The sequence below is a fragment of the Suricata suricatta genome, chromosome 5, assembly GCF_006229205.1.
Source record: "Suricata suricatta isolate VVHF042 chromosome 5, meerkat_22Aug2017_6uvM2_HiC, whole genome shotgun sequence".
NCBI classification, from domain to species: domain Eukaryota; kingdom Metazoa; phylum Chordata; class Mammalia; order Carnivora; family Herpestidae; genus Suricata; species Suricata suricatta.
Window position 1 is genome coordinate 120,037,689 of NC_043704.1, and position 5,508 is coordinate 120,043,196.

General features: G+C 44.0%; 1 pseudogene; it reads right to left on the minus strand.

Moving 5' to 3' along the window:
* Positions 1-2,511: 2,511 nt before the first annotated feature.
* On the minus strand, positions 2,512-3,066 carry LOC115291252 (annotated as a pseudogene).
* Between the last annotated feature and the right edge of the window lie 2,442 nt (positions 3,067-5,508).

Below are 5,508 nucleotides of genomic sequence, written 5' to 3' on the forward strand. Positions count from 1 at the left end.
TACATAATGGAGCAAACCATCGGTATAATCTTTCAGAGTTATAGCAAGGTGGCAAAGTCAGTGAGCTGAAAAGTCAGCATTGCCTGAGGTTTGATTCCTGGTTCCTCCAGTTACTCCACTTACTGGCTCTGTGACCTCAGGCAAGTTTTTTTTTTTTAATTTAAATATTTCTTTTGAGAGAGAGGGAAAAAGAGAGCAGGAGAGAGGCAGAGAGATTGGAAGAGAGAGAATCTCAAGCAGGCTTGATGCTGTTAGCACAGAGCTCCACCCGGGGCTTAATCTCAGAACCAGGACCTGAGCTGAAATCCAGAGTTGGCCGCTTAACCTACTGATCTAACCAGTTGCCCCTCAGTCAAATTTCTTAATTGGTCAGTGCTTTAGTTTCCTAATTTATAAAATGGGAATAATAATACTGTCTACCTCATAGGATTGTTACAGGATTGGATGAGTTAACAATTAGAACAATGCAGGCACTTCATACAAATTTGCTATCATTATACTTTTCTGTGTCCCAACATTCTGCACTGCCTCCACCGCTGTGTGCCTTCTTGATGTCCCCTCCACCGCTGCTAATGTTTCCCCTTACCTAGTTATCCCCAGGGCAAATAGATCTACATATGTAGCAGCTATTGTATGCTAAAAGCTTTTTACATATTAACTTTAATCTTCACAGTTACTTTCAACCATAGCCTGGTGATCATGAACTCAGGCTCAGAGATCAGCTGGGTAGGAATCTGGGTTCAAATGTCACATCTCTTCTTACTATGTGACCTTGGAGAAGTCTCTTCACATCTCTGGGCTTTAGTTTCTGTATGTGGAAAATGGTGATAAGAATAATTTCTACTTCACAGGGTTTCTGAAGGGTTAAATAAGATAAGGCCTGGAAAGCACATAGCACCAGTGCCTAGCATGTGGCAAATGCTTAAGAGATATTTTTATTATTATATCCATTTTACAGATAAGGAAACTGAGTCTTTGCTGAAGTTCTTGCACAATAAAGCTGATGTTGAGAGAAGATCGACCAAAACAATGTTCTTTATTATTTCCTTCAGTCTGCATAAATAATTTTTGTGCACTAATATTGTATGTTAAGAGTACAGAGGTGCATGGGTGGCTCAGGCAGTTAAGCATCTGACTTCGGCTCAGGTCATGATCTCATGGTTTGTGGGTTCGAGCCCTGCATCAGGCTTTGTACCCACGGCTCAGAGCCTGGAGCCTGCTTCAGATTCTGTGTCTTCCTCTCTCTCTGCCCCTCCCCAACTCGTGCTCCTCCTCCTCCTCCTCTCTCTCTCTCTCAAAAGAGTTTATCAGTATGAATTGTGTGCTGTGATTTATTTTCTAATCTTCTTAAAATAATGGGAACATGGATGAAGAATGAATAAATTTAATATAGATAAGTAATCTCCAGGCTGAAAAGGAGTGAATAGGTTGGGCTGCATGGCTACGTGACCCCAGTTACTGTATGTAGGTATACGGTTCTAGCCTACTAGATGTGATGCTCATATTGTATGGTTAAGGAGTGTGTACATTATCTATAAATGACCAGCTCAGTCTCGGGACTTATAAGGTGGCAAGTGTTACCAGAGGGTAGACTTGTTTACTGGGTCCTGCTGATGACTTGGGCACCTATTCAAGAGGCCTCTTGCTCTTAAAGGAAACTGCCAGGAGATGTAGGTGCCTGAGTGAGAGTAACTTCTCAAATTCTAGCTCAGGATGTGGAGTCCAGGAGGAAGGATGTCAACCCTTCCTCATTATTATTAGTCTTGGGATCTACAGAAATTTCTAGGAGCCTCTATTCCTTCATCTATATGGGGGGGTGGGCGGTACAGTAGGTAGTAAATATTTAACAAGTTTTCAAAGAGCCTTGCATATATCAAATCATACAATTCTCAACTCCATGAGGAAGGTATGATCCTTATTCTCATTTTACAGATGAGGAAACGGAGGCACAGACTGCTTAAATAATGTGCCCAGATAGCGTAGTCAGTAGGTGTCAGAGCCGCGATTGACCCCAGGCGCTCAGGCTCCAGAGTGTCTCCAACGCCAGGTACAAGCTGGGTAACAATTTTTAGGTTTAAGGGCTATTGTGAAGGTTCTTGATGATGCACATCTGATGTACGGTTTCTGGTCTTACTATTCTACAGAAATGGGAGGTCTGCTAAATGTGGCAATGACCTTTATATTGCCACACCTAGGAAACTTCTGTTTTCATCTTCACTGACTGTTTAATACATTAAACCAAGTTCACGTTCTTCATTTTTTGAAAAAGTAATGTCTATACCCAACGTGAGGCTAGAGTCACATGCTCTACTGACTAAGCTCATCTTTTTTAACCCATAGGCCATGAGGTTGATTTTTTTTCTTTGTTCTTTTCCTTTTTTTCTTTTTTGTGTAAACAAATGTGTACTGTAATTCAACAAGTTCAGTAAGAAAGGGAAATGCCATTAACATGAAAGCTGCAGTTTGCAACATATCAAAAGGGAGGTAACTTAGAAGTGGTAGTCATTCCAATTAAACAATCAGGTAACATCCTGACAATTTGGTTTGTAGCATCAAACTGTCTGTTAAAGTTTCTTTTTTCTTAATGGTCAGACATCCCACATTGTCTCCAGTGCCTTTGTTGTGTTTTGAGATCTGTCATAGAATGGGAAATTTTGGCCTCCAACAACAGTGGTACATAGCTTTGTCTCCCTAATCCTCCATGTCAAAAGCATGTACTATCTTGGGTTGCCCTCCTGGATGTGAAGGTTTCCTACAGATTTGCTATGACAATCTTTTTTTTTTAATTTTTAAATGTTTATTTATTTTTGAGACACAGAGAGAGACCAAGCATGAGCAAGGGACAGGCAGAGAGAGAGGGAGGTACAGAACCTGATGCGGGGCTCAAACCCACAAACCGTGAGATCATGACCTGAGCTGAAGTTGGACACTTTGCTGACTGAACTACCCAGGCACCCCTGCTATGACAATCTTTAACAAAAAATCTTTGTAAGCTAGATAACCAATTGCAATTGCAGCAATAAAGGCTGCAATCCATTCAATGTGTACTCTGGAAGCCAGACCCATGGTACTCTCACTTAACAACATGTGGGCACAGGACACCGAGAGCACTGAGCACAGAGGCTCTCTGGCCAGTGCGAGTCAAGATGTGAGAGGCATCCTGAGGGCACCAACCCTAGGCCAGGTTCTATAAAACTTACCTCAAACTACCCCCTCCCTTGATCATTCTACTCCAGCCACAATGGCCTCATCCTGTTCCAGTAATAGGCCAAACTCTTTCTCCAGGACTTTGCTTCATTTTTGAGTATGTTTTAAAGTACCATTCTTCAGGGGTGCCTGGGTGGTTAAGCATCCGACTTCGGCTCAGGTCACGATCTCACGGCTCGTGGGTGTGAGCCCCGCATCAGGCTCTGTGCTGACAGCTGCTTCGGATTCTATGTCTCCCTCTCTCTCTGACCCTCCCCTGCTCATGCTGTCTCTCTCCCTCTCTAAAAATAAAATAAAAACAGTAAAGTACTATTCTTCAGCTTAAATTCAAGCACCATGGAGTGATCTCTCCTGACCACTTTTCTATTTGAAGATGCCTCCATCATTTACTCTCATTGTTATGATTCCTTTCCTTACCACAATCTGTCATTATTTTCTTCCTTCATGTGTTTCCTTGTTTTACTAGAAGATAAGTGCTGTAATTCGTCTCAATACCACACTACTGGGTGAAATTGAGACATAAGACAAACCTGTTCACCTTTGCTGGTGGAGATCAAGGTTCCTCAGTGAGGGGCGCAGAGCCAGGACCCTGGTGGGTGGCTGTGGGGCAGCATGGGGGCATTCTGTGAGGGGAAATGTTCTCAGGGACTCAGAAGCTGCCAAAGATGTACTTCCTCTAAGTCACACTTGGACACATTCCAGCCCTTGTGGGCTCCTTGCCAGGAGCACCTACCAGCTTGATGTTTCTTCTTATCAATTTTGCCTGGGTTCTGAGAGTTGCTGGGTGGAAATTGTGTCAGTCTCAAGGATAGCTTTGGGAACTTGGGGTTTTTGAGGATCTACTAACAATGGTTAATGATTTCATTCACGAACAGAAAACGGACTTTAATTGGGTTTTCTTCCTCCTGAACTATTCATACCAAATCTTCAGAGAGACAGGCTCACTGCTTGAAATAAAAAAGGTTTTACTCCTCAAAGTAGTGAGGAAGAGATATAAGAAGCAGAAAACTGGGGGCACCTGGGTGGCTCAGTCAATTAAGTGTCCGACTCTTGATTTGGGCTCAGGTCATGATCTTGTGGTTTGTGAGATTGAGCCCCACATCAGGCTCTGTGCTGACGGTGCAGAGCCTGCTTGGGATTCTCCCTCCCTTTCTCTCTGCCCCTCCCCCACCCTTGCAGTCTCTCTCTCTCTCTCTCTCTCTCTCTCTCTCTCTCTCTCTCGCTCTCTCTCTCTCGCTCTCTCTCTCTTTCTCTCTTGATAAATAAACTTAAAAAAAGAAGCAAAACTGTGAGGAAGTCCAAGAAGTACTATTTTATTATCATTTCCTTAGTTTTAGAAATAGCCACCTAAAGCCTAAGAAAAAAATACCATATATTAATCAGAAAACAGGCCCCCCTGGAAAACAGCTGTGAGGAAAAGGCTGAAATGAGGGGGGTTAAGAAATAAAGCTTTATTCCAGATGTGAATCTCTCAGTGTAAGAAATGCATAATATTACTGCAGGAATAACAAGACATGAGAGCTTATTTATTTATTTACTTTTTAAGTGTTTATTTTTTAGGGAGAGAGCATGGGATTGGGAGGGGCAGAGAGAGAGGGAGACAGAGGATCCGAAGAAGGCTCTGCGGATAGCAGTGAGCGCAATGTGGGGCTCGAACTCACGAACTGTGAAATTGTGACCTGAGCCAAAGTCAGATGCTCAATGGACTGAGCCACCCAGGTGCCCCAGAATTCATGTTTTAACAAGAGTGATGCACTAACACATGTTGTCACCTCCTATAGGGAGTAACCCTTCTTTTGTTTTGGGAGTCTGCCCCTGGCTCCTGAGTGACTGTCCCCAGCCACCCCATGAGATCTTATTTGAGTCGAGAGAGTCATAATTTTCTTTTGGCCTCTGAGCAAAACATAATGTATTCTAGCACTCAAGAATAATACTCAAAGAAGCCAGAGGGCAGAAAACAGCATTGTATGAGAACGGGGTCCTCTGCTTACTGGTGGAGCAGAGGGTAAGGGGAAGGTTGGGAGTCTCTGGTGGCCCTTGTTCTCCGCCTCCCAGCCCCATTGTCTTCCTAGCTAGGGGTCCCAGTGGCGGGAACTCCCCAACCACCCCCACCCTCTCGTGTTCTCTAGTGTCAGGCTGGACCCAGCCAATGGGAGACACTAGCAGAAGCCTGCAGGTGGAAGGGAAGAGAGGGCGGGTATTCACACTGCCCTCTCCTCTCCCCACTGTGGTCTGTTTCTCCACGGCAGTGGGCATGACCTCAGCAGCAGATGCACACCTGGGAGCTGGTTAGAAATGTAA